This window comes from Marmota monax, unplaced genomic scaffold (genome assembly GCF_021218885.2).
Source record: "Marmota monax isolate L192 unplaced genomic scaffold, Marmota_monax_Labrador192_F-V1.1 WCK01_AAM20220418_F8-fsc00004, whole genome shotgun sequence".
Lineage (NCBI taxonomy): Eukaryota > Metazoa > Chordata > Mammalia > Rodentia > Sciuridae > Marmota > Marmota monax.
Genome location: NW_026692881.1, coordinates 10,579,946 through 10,604,212, shown reverse-complemented (window position 1 = coordinate 10,604,212; position 24,267 = coordinate 10,579,946). Strand labels below are relative to the sequence as shown.

At 39.4% G+C, this 24,267-nt stretch overlaps 1 protein-coding gene across 1 annotated transcript in view; it reads right to left on the bottom strand.

Moving 5' to 3' along the window:
• Nucleotides 1–24,267, bottom strand: part of Plce1 (phospholipase C epsilon 1) — a 363,943-nt gene that overhangs the window by 317,423 nt on the left and 22,253 nt on the right. The window contains exon 2 of the mRNA XM_058581097.1: nucleotides 10,127–10,279. The gene's annotated coding sequence lies outside the window, so the exon portion shown is untranslated. The remainder of the gene's footprint in view (nucleotides 1–10,126; nucleotides 10,280–24,267) is intronic.

Here is a 24,267-nt window from a genome sequence, read left to right as displayed (position 1 = left end):
GCATGCAGGTTGGAATTAATGTGATGCTAATAGGAGAAGAAAAAGACTTTTCTGTGCTTGTACTCCCACTGCCCTGGTATTGAGGACTTATGACAAATCAAAGAATAAGCTCCCTGGATAAAGAAATGATAGAGAAGCTTGTCTCATTTCAGGCAAATATTTAGCCCATGAAAACTATGAAAAACACAAGAACGAGATAGCTGAGGATGAGTGATTGGAATGTAGACTGTTAGCTCCAGACAGCAAAAGCCACAACCAGCGAGTCTGACCAGGATTTTTTTTTTCCCCATCTCACCCCACTTATTCTGTTTCCTCTAATGAATGCATTTTGTATCTGTGTAAAATGGAATGAGAAAGAAAAGAAATTTAAAACAACAATGCTGTGATTATTGTCCAAATCGACTGTCAATGTTTACTTGACATCAGACACCTAGAAAAGTCTGGTTCATGAAGACACTTAATAAATATGGAAGAGGAGAGAGAGAGAGAGAGAGAGAGAGAGAGAGAGAGAGAGAGAAACTGAGAAACCACAGGAGCAAATCAAGTCGCTTGTTAATTTTATGTTTTAATTATGGGTTATAGAGCTGGAAGGAGCCACAAATGTTGGGTTCAATTCCAACATTTTACAGGGGAGAAACTGAAGCCAAAGGGAAGTCACTTATTTAAGACACAGGTTGGTGGCAGCTTGGTAATTTTCTTACTTCCCTGCAAGTTGTCATTCCACACCTCTTCCTGCGAATTCACTTTTCATGTATACACAGCTGATTTTCTAAATGAATAGGGTTTTTCCCCTAAGTTTGCTCTACCACTTTTAGCATTCTTTGAATCATTCCTACAGCATATATTTACTTCATGGTGCTATTCTAAGCAGTAAACAAAACAAACCAAGATTATGCCTTCAGGGAGGTTACATTCTAGTTGGAGAAGGACTGACAATATAAAAAAGGTTACTATATAATATGGTCAAATCGTCATGAGTGTTCAAATAAAGGAAGATAAATATGATGTGGATGCACTTCTAGGTATCAAAGGAAATGATAACATGTACGTATAAAAACTTCTTCACAAATGTTCTTAACAGCATTATTCATAACAGCCAGAAGTGGAACCACTCAAATGTCCATTTATTGATGAACAGAGTGAGGAAATGTGGTACATCAATACAATGGAATTATATCAAGCAATAAGAGGCAATAAAGTACTGATATAAGCCTAGACAAGTATAAATCTTGGGACTTTATAGTAAGGGAAAACAGCCAGTCACAAAGGACTATATGAAAATAGACATATATATGAAAAAATATGAGGATAGACAAATATAGAGAGATTAAAAATAGATTAGTGGTTGGTTGGGGTTGAGGGACTGGTATTGGTGGTGGTGGTGGGGTGATGAGTACAAGGTACAGAGTTTGTTTTAAGGATGATGACAACGTTCTATAGCCAAGAGGGGTGATGGTGCTCAACTCTGTCAGTCTACCAAAAGTCACGGAATTGCACACTTTAAATGAGTGAATTGTAGGGTATGTGGATTATATACCAATAAAGCTGTTTTCAGAAGTTGCTGCTACTATTTTGTGAAGGGTGCTCAAGGAAGATCTCAACGAGAAAGGCACAATTGAGGAGGACTATAGGAAACAAAGGAATCTATGGGTGCTTGGGCGAAGAACATTCTAGGCAGAGGAGATAGCACATGCAAAGGCCCTGTGGTGAATAAAATATTGAGATACCAAAGGAACAGCAAGAAGGTCACATAATTGTAGAGTAAGAGGGAAGTGGAAGAAGGGGAGGATCCAGAGTTAATGGGATAGTGTGGGGATGTGTCTGTGGGGTTTGCAGATCACTTAAGGACAGTAATCTTTTCCTGAGCCACTCAGTGTTTTTGAACAAGGTTATAGCAGGATTTTAAGGCAAATCACTCACTATGCTATCCTTATCATGGATCAAAAAATTAACTGGTTTTATAACAGTATGCAAAGGGACACTTGGCTTAACTTCCCAGCTTAAAGTTCAGAATATAAACAGAACCAGAGCAGGAGTTTTCCACACCCAGGCCTGCTGAGAGCTTTTCCCATCTTCACAGTCGGATTTGGGACCAGGAAGGAGCCTGGAGCTCTGAGGCTGGATCTGACACAATTTCATCTGGTCTTGGCAAGTTTTGTAAAACCTTTGTTTATGAGAGAAACCAGCCAACAGATGAACCAGTAATTGCATCTGACAGTAAGAATACCAGCCCATGAAAGGAGCAGCTGATGTAACTGGGAGATTCGGAGACCAGGAGCAGAGATGCACTGCACAAGTTGACTGTTGGGTCCTTGCAGAAACCAAAGGATAGGTCTCTCTCTGTTATGGTCTGGAATGTCCCCAAAAGGCCACGGGTTGCAGGCTTGGTGCCAGTGCAGCACTGTTCCGAGGGTGGGGGCCTTCAGGAGGTGACTGGATCATGAGGGCTCTACCTCATGAATGGATTAATCCATTTCTGGATAATGATTTAATGGACCATTGGGAGGTAGAGGAACGTGTAGGAGGTGGGCCCTGTTGGAAGAAGTAGGTCATTGTGAGTGTGCCCTTTAAGGGTGTATTTTATTGCCTACTTCTTCCTCCCTTCCTCTTCTCTCTCTCTCTCTCTCTCTCCCTCTCTCCTTCCTGGCCACCATGAGTTAAACAACGCCACACACGTCTCACTTCTGCCATGATACTCTGTTTCATCACAATCCTAAAAGCAATGAAGCAACCATACACTGAAATCTTTGAAATTGTGAGCTACAATAACATTTCCTCTTTAGTTGTTTATCTCAGGTATTTTATCACAACAGAAAGCTGATTAGTACACTATTTTTTTTTTTTTTTAAGTTGGGGTCTTGCTATGTTGCCTAGGCTGGCCTTGAACTCTTAGACTCAAGTTATCCTCCTGCCTCAGCCTCAGCCTCCCTGGATCTGGGATTACAGGTGCTTTACCAACCCACACTAACACACTCTCTATGGTACCATTTACCAAGAAATACTACAGAATCAATGGGAGTGGAAAAAGGAGTGAGAGGAAGGAAGTGATTAAGTTTAATTTACTTTAATGGTGACATATTGCCATGTTTTCTAAAGCTAAATTTGTAAGAGCGTGCGTGTGGCGGGCGGGCCACTGGGGATCGAATCCAGCGCCTCACACATGCTAGGCAAAAAGCTCTACCACTGAGCATTTTTAAATTTTTATTTTTAGACAGGATATCACTATGTTGCCCAGGATGGCCTCAAATTCACAATCTGCCTGCCTCAGTCTCTCAAGTAGCTGGAATTTCACGGGGACACTACCACATTTGGCTCAAAACTAATTTAAAATATTTTTTTACCTTACATTTCAAATCAAACAAGCTAACAAATACTCTTTCTAAATACACACATTCATCTTCTGCAGGTGAAGTTTCCCTCTAAGTTGTTTTCAGCTTCACTAACTTCACTATTGTCAAGCTGCATTTACTAACATAAGAGAAATAATAAACCCACAAACAAGATATCTGGCCAATAGCCGAAGGTCTTGTTACTAGAGAATTGGGTGGTAGGAGGTGAGAAATGCCCTCTTGAGTCCAGTTGTCCTCGGTATCTCAAATGACATTCAACAGGAAAAGCAGGAAATACTAGTGGAACGGATGAATTTATAGAGGGCTGGGTAAATTCTCATTGGATTCCTAAAAGTGAAATATCAAAAATTCGATTGATGAAATCGCACATTCTCTAGAAAGAAAATCTGGGTAATTAAGACAAATAACCTACTGTAAGAGGGTTTTTTCCTTTATTCTGAGGAAACTGAAACAGGTTTAGAGAAAGAAGATCCTGTGCTTAGTTTAATCAAGGCACCAGGGCATCCAGGATCAAACTGAGTAGACTAGGTGGGCTCGTGTTCTAGGGGCTGGTGGCCTAGGGTCAGGCGGAAGAAGCCTGGCATCTGCAGAGTCAGATGAGGTTAGGGCCAATGTTGTTTGGAGCTGGGGAGTGGTCTGAACAGGGGATCCACTTTTAACTTTTCTCCTCCCGTCTCTGACTACATATTTGCTTATTATCTCTCTATTCCTTGTTCTTACTCCTTTTCCCCTCCATTCCAATTTCTTGGTCTCTCTGTATCTATTTATACTGTTATAGGGAACAAAACCTTTTTATTTTGTTTTATTTTTATTGATTGTTATAATCACTGAACAAAGTTATATGTCCCTAGTATATGTTTCCATTCAGTCTTCTGCAGCTTGTCTGGGAAAGAAAACAAAAACAAGCAACAAGGGGCTGGAGTTGGGGCTCAGTGGCAGAGCACTTGGCCTGGAATGTGTGAGGCCCTGAGTTCAATCCTCAGCACTATATACATAAATAAATAAAATAAAAAATCCATTGGCAACTAAAAAAATATTAAATAAAGAAACAAGCAATAAGCTCCATGCTAACTATTAAAAATGGTCAAATAAAAAAAATGAAGGGTGCATTCTTTTGAGTAGGTCTCTTGTAGGGAAAGCAAACAACCTTTCCCGTTGACTTCAAATCTACACACAAGTGCTTAAAAGATTCCTCCAGTCAAGAAGAAAAACGGTGACTTAGGGAGGGGGAAAGGCCATCCTATTTATGTTATATAATAGACAGGAATTGATTTTTGATAAGGAAGCAAGCAGCTGTAAATGCTGAAGTTCAGCCTCCATGAGAGATGATTGCTCTATTTCAGGGTTCTTGCCAAAGCTGGAACAGGTGCTGACTCTCTGTTCCTATTTAATCACTCATAGCTCATGGGGGTTTAACCAGCTAGAAGGGCGGCTGGCTCTCAATGGACTTAATGCCCAAATGGACTGTTGTTCAGGCAGCACAATGTGCCAACCAGCTTGATGCGCTGATTCAATTCTCCAAGCCCTTCTGAAATAGCTGGCTAGGCGACTCCCACCCGTATCCAAATTAGTATCACACCTGCCACATCCAGCATGTGTTAAGTTTCTGAAAATACTAGAGAAGGAAGATAACAAAAATATTCATACGGACACCCTTAAAGAGAATGTAGTTCTAGGACTGTGTGAGAGGAGGAAGGGCGAAGGGGGTGGGAATAATCAATTGCCTTTGCCTTTATTACAATCCAATTAGCACACAAATATGGGAATTCTTGGAGGCGAATAGTTGTGAAATGTTTTTCCACCACTTTACTTTATCATTGTCAAGCACAAGTTTTGGTTTTGCCAAACTCCTGAGTCCCTTTACTTCTTTTTAAAATTTACTTGAATTTTTACATATAACTATCTGAGAACAGGAAGTAACATAGAAAGGTGAAAAGAACAAGAAAGGCTAAGGAGGGGGGTGTTAAGTGTTTTCAGAGGAAACTGGGGATCTCACAGCCTCCCCTACACTTGTCACAAGCTTACATGCTGAGAGAGCCCACAGGTCACGTAAATGAGACTTGGGCTGGGTATAAGAAATCAGGAGTGACGGGGCTGTGGTGCACTGAAGAGCACATTCCCTCTGCAAGACAGCTTATCTCCAGCCAATTGTTGTCCTGGGAGAACATGAGCTCAGTGTTATTAGATGGCCTGAGTTTTTAACAAAAACCAAGAAATCTGGATGCTATATAAAATTTCCAAATTTTAAACATTGGTAAATGCCTCATTCGGTTTGTGCTATTGAAACAAAAATACCTGATACTGGGTAATGTATAAAGAAAATAAATTTATTTCTCACAGTTCTGAAGGCTGGGAAGCCCACAATCGAGGTGCTAGTGGGTTCAGTTGTCTGGTGGGTGTTGCTGTCTGCTTCCAAGATGGCACCTTGTTGCTGCATCCTCTAGAGGAGAAAAATGCTGTGTCCCCCACATGGCAGAAGGCAGAAGGGCAAGTAAGCCAATGCAGTGTGGAGCCTTTTTTATAAGGGTCTGAATCCCATTCTCAAGGAAGGAGCCCTTGTAATCTATTCACCTCTTACAGCCCCACTTCCTAATACTATCACATTGGCAATACTTGGATTTTGAAGGGTACCCATTGAAATCCTAACAAGGAATTCAAACAAAATATATCCGTCTGCTGTCTTTGGTCAATGGGCTGCTAGTCTGTGTCCTATACAATTTGTTGCATTTGTACCATCTGCTGCTGACTAACCTCCCCTTCTGCCAGTCATGAATCTTTGTTGGTTCCAGTGTAGCTTAGCTGTGCTTCATCCTGCCAGCTACTCTAAGTCTTCTTCTCAGTCCTAGAGTTTATCCCCTCCTTAAAACTCCTCTAGGCTGGTGCAGTGAAGCATGCCTGTAATCCCAGCTGCCCGGGAGGCTGAGGCAGGAGGATCCCAATTTCAAAGCCAGCTACAGCAATGGCGAGGCACTAAGCAACTCAGTAAGACCCTGTCTCTAGTAAAATACAAAATAAGGTTAGGGATGTGGCTCAGTAATCGAGTGCCCCTGAGTTCAATCCCCAGTAGCAGCCCCCCCCCCCCACACACACACCAAAAAAAAAAAAAAAAAACTCCTCTAATTCTCATGCAATCTTTACTTTCCCTCTCACTTTCTTTGATGGCCTTTCTGAATGTCTTCCTCAGCCTATCCTCTTTTTTTTTTTTTGGTACTATGGATTGAACTCAGGGGCACTCAACCACTGAGCCACATCCCCAGCCCTATTTTATATTTTATTTAGAGACAGGGTCTCACTGAGTTGCTTAGTGTCTTGCCATTACTGAGGCTGGCTTTGAACTTGGGATCCTCCTGCCTCAGTCTCCCGAGCAGCTGGGATTACAGGCGTGAACCACCGCACCCTGCTAGCATATTCTTTTATTTAACAAATAAGCATTGATGAGTATTATGTGCTGGGCACTATTCTAGACAGAGGATCTTATAAATGAATAGGACAGGAAAAGCCCCTTCCCTTGTTGAATGCATATTTTAATCTTCTTTGTTCCCTGTTTCTCCACAGGTCTTGCCGGGAACTCCCAGGTTTCCCTGCACTTCTAGCCTCTAGAGAATATAATGGATCCTTAGGAAAGGTGTCTAGCATGTGAATGACTCCCCTCTGTCTAAAATGTGAGTACTTCCTAATGGCAAAGACCATATTTTCTGCTTCCTGAAATCTCACAACATTTCCTCAGATGACTTTGAACAGTCTCTTAACATGTCCACTGTTTGATTAAGTTTATTTCATGTAATAGGAGAAATAATGGCCGCTCATCACTCTTTAAAGATCTTTCTTTACTCTGATTTTCAAAATACAAAATGTATTTTGAAGCATAGGTTAACTGAGAAGAAATAGCTTGAATTCTGGAAATCACTGGGGACTTCACAGGGTCTCAGTTGCATGCCATGAGGTTCATGGAGATGCAAATCAGAGAGAAGAAAGGGAGAAGGGAGATCCAGGCTGCTCTTCTCCTCTCAGCAATGATGTTCCAAGAATGCATGGCTTTATCTTTGTGCTCTGAAAGATTAAGGCTGCTCCTCCTACCAGACAGGTAGAGCACAATTTTGAAACCATCCCCTCAGGGCTTCCTTAAAGGGTTAAATTATGGTAAGAGTGAGACTTGCCAAGGGACTAGTGATTGGCCACTGTTGATGTACCCCTGGCCCTGACCAAGACAGCTAAAAGAACAACAGGGTGATGAAGTTTTTGCATCTGGGTCCACACAATGACTCAGAAATAGACATCTGTGAATTCTGCTAGCCCAGCATCCAATCTCCCTTCTTCTTGAACAGCACCCTGATTTTCTTAAAGAATTGTGTTCACTTTCCTCTTATTGCATGTGGTTTTAATAAAGGTCACAAATCTCAGATCTTCCCATTAGAATTTTTCATCCTTTCTGATTGTCAAGTTGGTTCAATGAGATTACTAGTGGAAGTTTATGAAACAGATAAAGAATCTTTATTTCTGCTGACAATATGACAAATTTCCAATATATGAGACCATCATGCAGACTATCAGCTGAAGAGAGACAATATAGCCAATACAAAGGGAAATAGGAGTGTGTGTGTGTGTGTGTGTGAGAGAGAGAGAGAGAGAGAGCGCGAGTGCACGAGAGGGGTGTCTAGATCCTGATCATATTGATTATTGAACCCCTGGATCCATCTATGCATGAAGCAAGAATATCTTTTGTCTTTAAAGTTAAATGAACTGACTTCCTTTGTCACCCACGCAGTTTGAAATAAATCTTATTACTTGGAATTAAAAGGGTACTACTTGGACTTTGTCATTTAACTTAAGCATTTAATAACATATATTGAGCATCTACTATGTTCTTTGTGTGTGTGTGTGTGTGTGTGTGTGGTGCTGGGAATCAAACCCAGGGCCTTGTTCATGCTAGGCAAGTATTCTACCACAGAGCTACATCTCCAGCCTAACTTTTTTTTTTTTAATTTTGCAATGCTAGAGATTGAACCCAGGGCCTCATACCTGCTAGGAAATTGCTCTACCATTGAGCACATCCCCACATGTTTTTCTTTAATATTTATTTTTTAGTTGTAATTGGACACAATACCTTTATTTATTTATTTCTATGTGGTGCTGAGGATCGAACCCAGGGCCTCCCACATGCTAGGTGAGCACTCTACTGTTGAGCCACAACCCCAGCCCTCCTCATGTGATTTTTAATGAAACATTTGAAAGTAAAAAAGATCAATTTTACCCTAATGTGTATCTCCTTAGAATTAGGATAGTTTCATTGTCATAATTCAGGAGATTTAATGTTGATCAAATATCATCTGATATACAGTCCTCATTCAAATTTTGTTGATTGTACCAATTTTGAACATAGTAATTCCTTCAGTTCAAGATTTAATCCATGATCACACATAGCGTTTAGCTGTCTTTTCTCTTTACTCTTCTTTAATCTGCATTTATCAGCCTTTCATGTTTTTTTTTAAGACACTGTCTTTTTTAAAGAGTATTTTCCTATTGTTTCCTAAAACATCTCTGACTTACGGTTTGTAAAGTACCTTCTTATGATTTGATCATGATTATGTGTTTGTTACAGTTTAGATCTGAAATGTCCCCCAAAGGCTCATGTCTTGAAGGCTTGGTCCTTAGCTGGTGGCACTATTGGGAGGTGGTAGAAACCTTAGGAAGTGGGGCCTACCTAGAGGATGGAGGTCAGTGGGGACATGTTCTTAAAGGCTGTGTCTTGTCCCTGGCCACTATCTCCCTCTCTGATTCCTGACTTCCATCAGGTGAACTGCTTTGCTCCACCATATCCTCTCCACCATGACATTTCCCTCGCCAGAGGTCCAGAATCAGTGGAGGTGAGTGACCATGGGCTATACTTCTGAAACCATGAGCCAAAATAAATCTTTCCTCCTGTGATTGATTTTTTTCAGGGATTTTGTCACAGTGACAGAAAGCTAGTATAGTGCTCTTGGCAGGAAGACTGTGTAAATGGTATGTGTCTGTCTCAGTGTACCAGAGCTGCCATGACAGTAACTTTGATCACTTGGGTGAAGTACATAGTACCTACCAGATTTAACTCACGGTATATTTCCCTCTTTGTAATTAATAATGTAAGAAGATGCTTTGAGTCTGTGTAAGTATTCTGTAGCTCAACAAATAATGACTGAATAATTTTAGGATCCATTCAATATTCATGCTTGAATCAATTAATAACTTAGTGGTTGAAATGGTGATTTCTTTTTAAAGTTCTATTTTTCCTTGTACATTTTTAAGTTTACTTTCTACTGTAAATAACCCCCCCATTCTTTTATGTGTTTATTTTATGTGTAAGTGTGGACTCATGGATCTCCTCCCCCCCAATATCTTTATTTAATTAATTAATTTTTTTAATGGGGTGCTAAGGATCAAACCCTGGGCCTCACACGTGCTAGGCAAGCGCTCTACCGCTCAGCCACAATCCCAGCCCGGACTCATGGATCTTATATTTTAATTTTTGAAATAAGTTCAAACTTGAAAGGTATGATAATAGAACAAAGAGCATTCCCCTCCCAAAAAAGTTGGTGACACGATGACTAATACCCTGGCATATCTTAGATAATCAAGGATTTTCTCTGATATAACCATAGTATAACCTTTTAAATCAGGAAATTAGCATTGATAATAACTGGCATTTAATTCATGTTTGTTCAATTATTTTATTAATATCCTCATTCCCCCAAAATCTGACTCAGCAATACAAGTTGCATTTAATCGTTACATTCACTTACCTTTCCTTGACTTGTATGACCTTGATATTCCCAAAGGTCAGTTATTTTGTAGAATGTCCTCAATTTGACTTTTCCTGATGTTTCCTGTTTCAGGTTTTGCATTTGGCAGGAATCTCACAGAAGTGATGTGGTGTTGTGTATCTTCAATGTTTCCTATGGGTAACATACAGTTTCAGTTTGTCTAACGGGGTGAGGTTAACCTATGTTACTCAGTTAAAGTGGTGTCTGCCTCACAGATTCTCTGCTATAGTCATTCTCTTTCTCTATGTACTTAACAAGTACTTTAGACCACGTAAATATCTGCTCCTTAGCAAACATTCACCCACTACTGTGACTATTGATTGATATTTCTTGACTGAATTTATTATTACTGTGATGGTTGATTAGTGATTTTATAATTCCATCATTCTGTATTCATCAATTGGCTTTCTCCTTTAAGGAAAAGGTGTCTTAGCTATCATCTACCTACCTATTTATTAGTTAATCATTATTTGCTTAGTATCAATATAGGCTCATGGATTCCTATTAGAACATGTTGAAAGTTATTACTAATAAAATATTTTTTTTTAATTTTTATTGTTGGTTGTTCAAAACATTACATAGTTCTTGACATATCATATTTAACACATTTGATTCAAGTGGGTTATGAACTCCCATTTTTACCCCGTATACAGATTGCAGAATCACATCGGTTACACATCCACTGTTTTACATATTGCCATACTAGTGTCTGTTGTATTCTGCTGCCTTTCCTATCCTCTACTATCCCCATTCCCCTCCCCTCCCTCCCATCTTCTCTCTCTACCCCATCTACTGTAATTCATTTCTCCCCCTTGTTTTTTTTCCCTTTCCCCTCACTTCCTCTTATATGTAATTTTGTATAACAATGAGGGTCTCCTTCCATTTCCATGCAATTATCCTTCTCTCTCCCTTTCCCTCCCCCCTCTCGTCCCTGTTTAATGTTAATCTTCTTCTCATGCTCTGCCTCCCTACTCTGTTCTTAGTTACTCTCCTTATATCAAAGAAGACATTTGGCATTTGTTTTTTAGGGATTGGCTAGCTTCACTTAGCATAATCTGCTCTAATGCCATCCATTTCCTGAAAATTCCAGGATTTTGTCATTTTTTAGTGCAGAGTAATACTCCATTGTGTATAAATGCCACATTTTTTTTATCCATTCATCTATTGAAGGGCATCTAGGTTGGTTCCACAGTCTACCTATTGTGAATTGTGCTGCTATGAACATTGATGTAGCAGTGTCCCTGTAGTATGCTCTTTTTAGGTCTTTAGGGAGTAGACAGAGAGGGGGATAGCTGGGTCAAATGGTGGTTCCATTCCCAGCTTTCCAAGAAATCTCCATACTGCTTTCCAAATTGGCCGCACCAATTTGCAGTCCCACCAGCAATGTACAAGTGAACCCTTTTCCCCACATCCTCGCCAGCACTTGTTGTTGTTTGACTTCATAATGGCTGCCAATCTTACTGGAGTGAGATGGTATCTTAGGGTGGTTTTGATTTGCATTTCTCTGACTGCTAGAGATGGTGAGCATTTTTTCATGTACTTGTTGATTGACTGTAGTCCTCCTCTGAGAAGTGTCTGTTCAGGTCCTTGGCCCATTTGTTGATTGGGTTATTTGTTTTCTTATTGTTTAATATTTTGAGTTCTTTGTATACTCTTGATATTAGGGCTCTATCTGAAGTGTGAGGAGTAAAAATTTGTTCCCAGGATGTAGGCTCCCTATTTACCTCTCTTATTGTTTCTCTTGCTCAGAAAACCTTTTTAGTTTGAGTAAGTCCCATTTGTTGATTCTATTTATTAACTCTTGTGCTATGGGTGTCCTATTAAGGAATTTGGAGCCCGACCCCACAATATGTAGATCGGAGCCAACTTTTTCTTATATCAGATGCAGAGTCTCTGCTTTGATATCAAGCTCCTTGATCCATTTTGAGTTAACTTTTGTGCATGGTGAGAGAAAGGGATTCAGTTTCATTTTGTTGCATATGGATTTCCAGTTTTCCCAGCACCATTTGTTGAAGATGCTATCCTTCCTCCATTGCATGTTTTTAGCCACTTTATCAAATATAAGATAGTTGTAATTTTGTGGATTGGTCTCTGTGTCCTCTATTCTGTACCATTGGTCCACCCGCCTGTTTTGGTACCAGTACCATGCTGTTTTTGTTACTATTGCTCTGTAGTATAGTTTGAAGTCTGGTATCCCTATACCGCCTGATTCACACTTCCTGCTTAGAATTGTTTTGCTATTCTGGGTCTTTTATTTTTCCATATGAATTTCATGATTGGTTTATCTATTTCTACAAGAAATGCCGTTGGGATTTTGATTGGCATTGCATTAAACCTATAGAGAACTTTTGGTAATATCGCCATTTTGATGATGTTAGTTCTGCCTATCCATGAACAGGGTATATTTTTCCATCTTCTAAGATCTTCTTCTATTTTTCTCTTTAGGGTTCTGTAGTTTTCATTGTATAAGTCTTTCACTTCTTTTGTTAGGTTGATTCCCAAGTATTTTATTTTTTTTGAGGATATTGTGAATGGAGTGGTTGTCCTCATTTCCATTTCAGAGGATTTGTCGCTGATATACAGGAATGCCTTTGATTTATGCGTGTTGATTTTATATCCTGCCACTTTGCTGAATTCATTTATTAGCTCTAGTAGTTACTTTGTAGATCCTTTTGGGTCTGCTAGGTATAGAATCATGTCATCTGCAAATAGTGATAATTTAAGTTCTTCTTTTCCTATTTTAATGCCTTTAATTTCTTTCGTCTGTCTAATTGCTCTGGCCAGTGTTTCGAGAACTATGTTGAACAGAAGTGGTAAGAGAGGACATTCCTGTCTTGTTCCAGATTTTAGAGGGAATGCCTTCAATTTTCCTCCATTCAGAATGATGCTAGCCTGAGGCTTAGCATAGATAGCTTTTACAATATTGAGGTATGTTCCTGTTATCCCTAGTTTTTCTAGAGTTTTGAACATAAAGGGATGCTGTACTTTGTCGAATGCTTTTTCTGCATCTATCGAGATGATCATATGGTTCTTATCTTTAAGTCTATTGATGTGGTGAATAACATTTATTGATTTCTGTATATTGAACCAGCCTTTCATCCCAGGGATGAATCCTACTTGATCATGATGCACAATCTTTTTGATATGTTTCTGTATCCGATTTGCCAGAATTTTATTGAGGATTTTTGCATCTATGTTCATTAGATAGAAATATTGGTCTGTAGTTTTCTTTCTTTGAAGTGTCTTTGTCTGGTTTAGGAATCAGGGTGATTTTGGCCTCGTAGAATGAATTTGGAAGTTCTCCCTCTTTTTCTATTTCCTGAAATAGCTTGAAAAGTATTGGTATTAGTTCTTCTTTAAAGGTTTTTTAAAACTCTGCTGTATACCCATCCGGTCCTGGGCTTTTCTTAGTTGGTAGTCTTTTGATGGCTTCTTCTATTTCCTCAATTGATATTGGTCTGTTTAGGTTGTGTATATCCTCCTGACTCAATCTGGGCAGATCATATGACTTAAGAAGTTTATCGATGCCTTCACTATCTTCTATTTTATTGGAGTATAAGGATTCAAAATAATTTCTAATTATCTTCTGTATTTCTGAAGTGTCTGTTGTTATATTGCCTTTTTCATCCCGTATGCTAGTAATTTGAGTTCTCTCTCTTCTTCTCTTCATTAGCATGGCTAAGGGTCTGTTGATCTTATTTATTTTTTCAAAGAACCAACTTTTAGTTTTGTCAATTTTTTCAATTGTTTCTTTTGTTTCAATTTCATTGATTTCAGCTCTGATTTTAATTATTTCTTGCCTTCTACTACTTTTGCTGTTGTTTTGCTCTTCTTTTTCTAGGATTTTGAGATGAAGTGTGAGATCATTTATTTGTTGGTTTTTTCTTTTTTTAAGGAATGAACTCCAAGCGATGAATTTTCCTCTTAGAACTGCTTTCAGTGTGTTCCATAGATTCCGAAATGTTGTGTCTGTGTTTTCATTTATCTCTAAGAATTTTTTAATTTCCTCCTTGATGTCTTCTATAACCCATTGATCATTCAGTAACCTATTGTTCATTCTCCAAGTGATGCATGATTTTTCCTTCCTTCTTTTATCTTTGATTTCCAGTTTCATTCCATTATGATCAGATAGGATGCATGGTATTATCTCTACTCCTTTATAATTTCTAAGAGTTGCCCTGTGACATAATATATGATATATTTTTGAGAAGGATCCATGTGCTGCTGAGAAAAAAGTGTAACTGCTTGATGTTGAGTGGTATATTCTATATATGTCAATTAAGTCTAGGTTATTAATTGTATTATTGAGTTCTATAGTTTCTTTATTCAACTTTTGTTTGGAAGATCTGTCCAGTGGTGAGAGGGGTGTGTTGAAGTCTCCCATAATTATTGTATGGTGATCTATTAGACTCTTGAGGTTTAGAAGAGTTTGTTTGGTGAACATAGCTGCACCATTGTTTGGGGCATATATATTTATGATTGTTATGTCTTGTTGGTGTATGGTTCCCTTAAGCAGTATGTAGTGTCCCTCTTTATCCCTTTTGATTAACTTTGGCTTGAAATCTATTTTATTTGATATGAGTATGGACACTCCTGCTTGTTTCCGAGGTCCATATGAGTGATATGATTTTTCCCAACCTTTCACCTTCAGTCTATGTATGTCTTTTCCTATCAAATGCATCTCCTGTAGGCAGCATATTGTTGGATCTTTTTTTTGATCCAGTCGTCTAGCCTGTGTCTCTTGATTGGTGAGTTTATGTCATTAACATTTAGGGTTATTATTGAGATATGGATTGTTTTTCCAGCCATATTTGTTTATTTATGTTTCTTAACATGATTTGTTTTTCCTCTTTGATTATTTTTTCCCTTTACTGTACTACCTCCCTCTTTTGGTTTTCATTGTTATTTTCCATTTCCTCTTCCTGTAATGTTTTGCCGAGGATGTTTTGAAGAGCTGGTTTTCTAGCTGTAAATTCTTTAAATTTTTGTTTATCGTGGAAGGTTTTAATTTTATCTTCCATCCTGAAGCTTAATTTCACTGGATACACAATTCTTGGTTGGAACCCATTTTCTTTCAGCGTTTGAAATATGTTGTTCCAGGATCTTCTAGCTTTCAGTGTCTGTGTTGAAAGATCAGCTGTTATCCTAATTGGTTTATCCCTAAATGTAATCTGCTTCCTTTCTCTTGTAGCTTTTAAAATTCTCTCCTTATTCTGTATGTTGGGCATCTTCATTATAATGTGTCTAGGTGTGGATCTATTATGATTTTGCACATTCGGCATCTTGTAGGCTTCTAGGATTTGGGATTCTGTTTCATTCTTCAAGTCTGGGAAGTTTTCTTGTATTATTTCATTGAACAGATTGCTCATTCCTTTGGTTTGGACCTCTATACCTTCCTGTATCCCAATAACTCTTAAGTTTGGTCTCTTTATGTTATCCCATATTTCTTGGATGTTCTGCTCATGGTTTCTTAACAGTCTCGCTGAGCTGTCTATGTTCTTTTCAAGTTGAAATACCTTGTCTTCATTGTCTGATGTTCTATCTTCTAGGTGTTCTACTCTGCTGGTAATACTCTCATTTGAGTTTTTAATTTGGTTTATTGCTTCCTGCATTTCTAGGATTTCTGTTTGTTTGTTTTTTATAACCTCTATCTCCCTGTATAGTTGATCTTTTGCTTCTTGGATTTGTTTATGTAATTCATTATCGAAGTGATCTTTCATTGTCTGATTTTGCTGTCTAATGTCTTCCTTGAGACTCCAGATCATCTGAAGCATGTATATCCTGAATTCTTTATCTGACATTCCATCTGCTGCAGATATTACCTCTTCTAAAGTTGAGCTGAACTGCATTGCTTGTGGTCCTTTCTTTCCTTGTCTTTTCGTACTGCTCACGTTTCTTTTTGCTTTGTGAAACTGTTGTGTTATTGAATTTTCCCCCTATATATTTATATTGCTCTTGTATAGTTGCAAAGTCTCCCTTTTTGTGGAGAAAGACAATGTTAACAGTTCTCAATATCAATAGTACATCATCTAAGCACACGTTTTCCTTATTACTATATTTATAGCTAGACTCTATGTCTACAAATGTTGGTTTCTATTATCGCTTACAAATAGTTTCATGAAAGGCATACCGTTTCTGGTAGCTTGAAGAAAACTGAATTTCAGGTGTAGGATGTTATGTTTATGGGGAAAGGACTGAGGGTATGGGGTTAATCTAACTTAGTAACTTTGGAAAGCTCTAATCAATAGATGGGTAATTTATGGAGGAATGTATAGATTCAAATTCCTATCTGTATTTATAAGATTACCCTACTTATGAATAGTAAAATTTAGGGGGTTGCAAGTGGGATAGAGGGAGTAAGAGGGAGGAAAACAAATAACAAGGAAAGGAAGAGAAAAAAAGAGAGCGGGAAAAAGAAAATACAAGAAAAAAGAAAAGAAATAAAAAGGGGGGAGGGAGGTGGGACATATGCAATTCCTCTATAGTATATTATTCTTGTGATTCAGTTGTTAAAGACCTTTTTTGTGCACAATTTTTGGTTTCACATATGTTGAGGTTGTGAGGACCCGAGGGGGAAGGGTAGAGGAGACTGGGTGAATGGCTAAAAAGAGAGAGAGACGAGAGAAAAAGAAAGAAAAAAAAATGTCTCTCAGAACTCTGTTTTCATTTCTTCCAATTGGTGGCGTTGTCTATTCCTAGCTTGAGTCTCTGGGTTCAGGATGGTGGTGGTAGTCAGTGTGAGAGGACTTGAGCTTCCACCTGTGTCCTCTCTACTCTTATTCTCTGAGATGTAAACCAGGTGCCTGATCCGCTGCAGAACCGCACTGGTAGCCACGCCAACTGGTTGGTGGGTTTTAAGGGTTGGTGGGATTTTCCAAGATGAGTTCCATCAGTTTTTCTCATAAGATGTTTGATGAGGTGGGGGTGTTGGGGAAACCTTATGTTTGTCAAGAGCTTGGTCAGGTAACCGCACAGGCGGGTGGCAGGGCCCCTCCTCCAGTTGGAGTGGTCTGTCTACCGCACCAGTGGGAGGCTGGGCTCCTCCAACTGGGGAGGTCTGTCTACCACGCAGGCTGGCCGCTGAGCCCCTTCTCCGGGTCGCACGGTCTGCCTACTGTGCAGGCGCAGGCGGCGGCTGGGCCCCTCCTCCAATTGGGGTGATTGATCTGTCTACTAATAATATTTATTTTGATGCTCAGATTGTCTTGGAGTTGGCCAGTGGGAACCCTTTCAAGCTGACCTTTTGACAGGTACTAATTGTTTGGACACTTCTTTTCACAAAATACTTGCTCTGCATTTTCCCTGATCCAGTGCTAGAATCAGTCATTTTTTTCCAGGAAGCTCCATTTCCTACTAGTAGAGAAGGGTATTTAGAAACAACATCCTAAAAAAAATGTGAGGTGTGTGTGTGTGTGTGTGTGTGTGTGTGGTTTTATTCAGTCATAAAGAAGAATAAAATAATGTAATTTGCAGGAAAATGGATGTAACTGGAGATCCTCATATTGAGTGAAATAAACCAGATTCAGAAAGTCAAGGGTCATATGTTCTGTCTCATATAAAAGAGGGAAAAAATTTTAAAAGGACTCATGAAAATAGAAGGGACACCAGTAGAGCTGAGGAAGGGGATCAAGGGAAGGGAGGAGGGAGAACCAAAGAGAGATACTGGGAAATGAAATTGATAAAATTATGTTATGAACATGTATGACTATGATGTAATGAATCACACTGTTACATATAACCATAATGCACTAATAAATTGTTTTTAAAAAAGAAACAAGATCCAGGTGCTAAGTTTGCTTATTGCTACTGGGTTATGTTTGCTTTTAGACTCTTTCAGTCAATATAGATAAAAAATATACACATATTTTGTGTGTGTATGTCCTGGGAATTGAATAATTGAATCCAGGGGGCGCTTAACCACTGAGTCACACCCCCAGCCCTTTTTATTTTGAGACAGAATCTCGCTAAATTGCTGAGGCTTTGAACTTGTGATTCTCCTGCCTCAGCCTCCCAAATTGCTGGGATTTACAGGTGTGTGCCATCGCACTGGCTACACACATGTATTTATAGTGATGCCTTTAATTCCAATCCAATATTAGGTATGGGGTTCTTCAACTCTAGCACCCACTTCATATTTGCCCATTCCTTTTCAACAGCAAATGCTCTGGGTTCCAAAAACTTCAGTATAAGTTTAGCCATTCTCCCTTCTATAACAGTCACAAAATGCTTTCAGAATACTTACACCTATACCATTGCTGATAACCAACCTACTGAGCAAAGTTCAAAATGTATTTACAGTTCTTTTGTCTTCAGAATATGTTTATGGTTCAAAGTTTTCCCCCTTTATAGTTATATTACCCATTTGATCTACAGCCCAATTCAGTTGCTTTGCTTGTATTCAATTTTAGTTTTTCTGCCAACTTTGTTGATTTTGTGAAAGTATTACCGTGATTGAAAAATTCATAATTATACAAAAAGGCTTAGTTACAAAAGTAACACTATCTCCGTTTTGGTCAGTTTTGCATTGCTATGACCAAAACACCTGACAAGAACAACTTAGAAGAGGAAAAAATATTTTTGGCTCACAGTTTTGGAGGTTCAGTCCATGGTTGACAAACTCCACAGCCCTGGGCCCAAGTTGATGCAGAACATCATGGTGGAAGGGCTATGCAGGGCAGAAGCAGCTCAGACATGGCAACGAGGAAGGAGGAGGGAAGGAGGGGGATGGGGGGAGAGGGAGCAGGAGAGAGAGATGCAAGGGACAAATTATAAACCCCAAATACAGTAGGATCAGTGACCTACTTCCTCTGATAATACCCTACCTGCCTATAGTTATCACCTGGGAATCCGTTCAAGTGAATTGATCTATTGATTAGGCTACAGCCCTCATAACCAAATCATTTTATTTCTGAACATTCTTGCATTGTTTCACACATGAGCTTTTGGGAAATACCTTATATCCAAACATAATATTCCATTCCTGGTCCCCCAAAGCTCATGTCCATCTCAAAATGCAAAATACATTTAGTCCATTTCCAAGAATAGACTTTAAGAGTGGCAGCATTGTCAAAAGTTCAAGTTCAAAATCTCATCTGAGACTCAAGGCAAACTCCTAATTATGAGCGTCTGTAAAGATCAAAAGCAAGTTACACAGATCCAATATATTAGACAGTGCTCGCATCTCCAATGTGGCAAGGAATAAACATTTCCATTCCAAAAGGGAGAAATAGGGGCATTAAAAGAACAGATGAAACCAAACAAAACTGAAATACAGCCGGGCAAATAAATCCCGTGGCTCTATGTCCAGCATACGGGACACATGGTATTGTGATATTCCCTCCAAAGGGCTTGCATAGTTTTGCCCCTGTATCCTTAACAGTTGAAGCCTACATGGCCTCTCTCTTGGTTTGTTTCTGCTTGATTTCTTCATCTTCCTCAGTAGACATTCCACATTCCCAGGATCTCTTAATCTTGGGTGTCTCCATGGCAGCTTTGAATTCCTTCTCACATCTTCATGCATTGCCCTCTCAGGGGCTGCCTTCAGGGATTCTAACCCTGTTACACTTGGTGTGGCTTCCTACGCTTTCCTCTCAGTGGAACCCTCCATGAGCTCCTAACTACAATATCCTAAATTCCTGTAGAACCAGTACCATGTGGTTGATACCAAAGTCTGCAACTATCTTGAGCGGTAATCAGATTTCCTGGGACCATGACTGCAGTGGCCTCAAGTATCTGGGTGGCTGAGCATCATGAAGCAACTTCCAAGGACTCTTGTCTAAGCAGAGTGCCCCCACAATCTCTTCTTACAGGACCTTTTACTTTTATGCAGTCTGCTGAGGATGAAGTCTTGCCAGTTCCTGAGATGTCCTCAAGTCATCTTTCTTAAAGTCTCTATGTAAAGTACTTAGCATCTCTTTAGTAACTGTAATCTTTTCAACAACAACAACAACTTCCTCAGTTCCAGGTTTACAAACACTTTTCTGGACAAATTGCAAGTTTTTAAAAATATTTCTGCTCTATTTTCTGCTCCTGATTATCACAGTAAACTTGGCACCAATATTCCTGCCACTGCCTGAATACTGTATTGCCTTGAAATTTTGCCTGCCAGATTAATTAGTCCTATCACTTTTAAGTTCAACCTCACAGAAAGTCTCAGGACATGGACAAAATGCAAGAATACAATTTTTTGCAAGAATACAACATTAATGGTCTCTTATCCAGTTTCCAATAGAGCCTTCCTTCCCCTTTGAAACTTCATAAGCCCAGTCTTTACTGTCTGCATGCCTACCAACATTCTGGTCTCCCAGGTTCTCACCAGAATTGCCCATTAGGCTCCACTTACAATATTCTAAAGCTTTTCCAACTTTCATCTCTAAACTTTTCAAAATTCCTCCCACAAATCACCTGCTTGGGCTTCTGAACCACATGATTGGGCTATGTTGTAGTTTAAATATTAAATGTCTTCCAAAAGCTCATGTGTGAAACAACATAAGAAAGAGGTGAAATGAGGTAGCTGGAGGCAAGTAAGGTATGGCTGGAAGAGGTGGGTCATTTGGGCATGCCTTTGGGGTATATATTTTGTCCTTGATGTGAGGAGAATTCCACCCCCCCACCCCCCACTCTCTCTCTCTGCTTCCTGGTGGTCATGCCCTGAGGCATTTTCCTCTACCACACTGTCTTCTGCCATGATGTTCTGATACACCTCAGGCACACAGCAATGGAGTTGGCCATCTATGGACTGAGACATCTGAAACCATGAGACCCAAAATAAACTTTTCCTCCTCTAAAATTGAACTTTTCAGGTTTTTTGGTCACCTGAGCAAAAAAGCTGACCAAAACAGGCTAGTCATGGCAATGACCCCATTCCTGGTCCAATTTTCATAGCTGTGACCAAAATATCTGAGAAGAACAACTTAGAAGAGGAAAACTTTATTTTGACCCATGGTTTCAGAGGGTCAGTCCATAGCTGGCTGATTCCTTAGCTCTGGGCCTGAGATGATACAAAAACATCATGGCAGAAGGGTCATCCAGGGCAGAAGCAGTTCAGCACATTGCAACCAGGAAGCTGAGGGTGGGGTATCAGGGACAAAATATAAAACCCCAAGGCATGCCCTCAGTAAACTCTTTCCTCCAAGTACACCCTAAGTGCCTACACTTACCACCTAGTGAATCCATTCAAGTGAATTGATCCAGTTATTAGGTTATATCCCTCACAATCTAATCATTTAACTTCTGACCATTCTTGCATTGTCTCACACATGAGTTTTGGGGGGACACTTCATATCCAAACCATAACAATCTCTCCTTCTTTTTTGTTCCCCTTTCCCTCTCCTTCTCTAGGGGAATTATCATTAATTTCTGGTGTATCCTTCCTGTGATTCATTTTTCAAAATAACTTGTGCCACAACATCTTCAATATCACCTTTTTAACATGTATATTATAAATTATATTTCTTTTCACCTTGCTTTTTTTGTTAACTTTACATTGTAAAAATCACACTTTTCAGTATTAAAAGAGCTCTTCCTTATTTTAAAAATAATAGCTTTGTTGATGTAAAATTAACCTACTGCATGATTAGTCTGTGTAAGTTTGGTTTCTATCAATTCACAGAGTTGTATGATCGTCACTACAATAAATTTTAGAACATTTTCAAAGCTTCCCCCCAAATCCTGTGTTCATTAGCAACCATTCACCATTTCCCCTAATTTCAGCAGCCCTTGGGTAGCACCAACCTACTTTGTCTCCACTGAGTTGCCTTTTCTGGACCTTTCATACCAATAGAATTATAGACTCTGTTGTCTTTTGTGACTGTCTTATTTCATTTTGCATAATTTCTTCAAAGTCCATCCATGTTGTGCTGCATATCAATACTTCATTTATTTTTTTGGTGCTGGGGATCGAACCCAGGGCCTTGTGCATGCAAGGTAAATAAACACTTTATCAACTGAGCTATAGCCCCAGCCCAGTACTTCATTTATTTTTATTGCTAAGTAATGTTACATTGTGTAGATTACAATACACTTTATTGCTTCATTCTTTAATTACTACACACTTGAGTTGTTTTGGCTACTATTAAGAACTCCTGCTATGAACATTCCTATTTAAGTTTTTGTAAGGACATGTGTTTTCATTTCTCTTGGATGCATACCTAAGGAACACCTAGTAATTGCTGGATCATATGATAACTCTATGTTTAATATTTTGAGGAGCTGCCAGACTATTTCTCACAATGGCTTAACCATTTTCTAGTTGTACCAACAATCATGATGCTTCTGATTTCTCCACATTCTCATCAATACTTATTATTATCTGACACTGATGATACTCCTCCTAGTGTTATGGGCCAGGACATATGGACAATGACCATACAGACTCCGTTTTACACTGAGACTCCAGTTTACATAAGAAATGCTTCTCCCAGGGAAAGTCCTGCCTCTGTACCCATCAACAGTTGCTTAGCACAGCATGTTTGGCAACACAAAATGGCAGTTCTTATACAACGTAAAAGTGTTTTCTCTTTGGTTGCCATTTTTCTTGGACAATGTACCCTGTCAGGGATTGATTGTCTACATGTTAGTAACTGTTCTTTAACTTGTACTCAACTAGGTGTGTTTTGACCCACTCCCCCTTCTGCTTATGATTTTACATCTCATGATGTTTGTTTATGGTTTTGAATCATAGCAACAGTCACTTATGATTAATATGGTTTTGGACTAGGAAAGGTGTACTCAAACTCCAGGAGGGGGCTGAAGGGTGTAGATTTGCAGCCTGCCCCTTGGCCTACCAGCTGGTGGATCTGTACCACTGGCTGGTGAACAAATGTTCCATCTCCTGCTTTAAGATCGACTCAGTGATTTATTGCAGTCTCGCCATAACACTAGTAAGTATAAACTACCATCTTGTGGATTTGATTTTCATTTCCCTGATGTCTGATAATTCCTTATTTTCTTCCTTGTGTGGTTATACCATTAACATACAAGGTGGATCTTATAATCTTTTGCCCTCAGGGGAGCTCATTGACAGACCTGTTAAAGTAGTGATTAGAATACATCACTAGTTCAATTGTATAAATAAAAACAGGGAAATCCAGCAGGAGAAAAGCGGAAGAGGCTCATTCTAACTGGGAAGCGAAAGACTTTAAAGAGGGCTGAATCCCAGGGATAGCTTGGAGGGGTGGAGCAGATGCTTTGTGAAGGCAGAAAAGCTTCAAAGAGCTTACATGAGCAATGAGATCCATCTTCTCTCCTCTATGTTCACTATTCTTGCTACACTGTTTGTAAGTCACTTATGAAAGTGAGTCTTTTTTCCTGTACCACCAGTTTTCATTTTTTTTTCTAAGAATACAGGAGGTCAGTGAAGGACTGGCAGAGACTTCAAATTTTCTGTGGTCGAGTTGGCACGTCCATAAGTGACAGCATAATAAAACAAAACATTGAGTGCCATAATGCCTCTAATGTCTTACACTATATGTCAAGTTGTTCCCGTTGGGGGTATAATTACATAATGATCCTCTAGATTTATTTTGCTGGCATCTGACCATAATGAAGTTTATCTTAGCCCATTTTCATTTCCTTAATCAGCTTCCAAATTTTTGTTAGGTAAGTCACAAGTTAACTGGCATGTCTACAAGAAGAAGAGTAGGGTAGATTTGTTCCAAGTCTGCTTATGACCGGCTTGGCTGGGGGATATCTTTATCTGGTCAGGTGCAATCTTTTCTATCTTTCTCAAGGGATCTGTCCAGGAGCCAGGTCTGGACCACTCAGTCCTGAGTTCATTTTGTCACCATCCCAGTTGCCTAGGGGTGACATGAAGAGATCTGATTCCTGGTCTGGTTTCTGAGCCTTGCTCCTGGGACCAGCTATAGGCATGTTTCCAGTTTCTGGTGGTTCTCTGCTCAGTTTAAAGCAGGTATTATTGGGATGGTTGTCGATTCTCAGTTCCTCTGGCTCTGCTGGCCCCTTCAACCACCAAAATCTCTTCATTTATTCCACAAATTCGTTTTCAAGTTCTTCTAGGATGGTATCTGCTAATTCCTAATGCAGACACTATCCTCAACCAGAAGGACGTGGAATCTCTTTTATACCTTAGGTTCGTCGTAACCCCAGACTTTATAAATGCT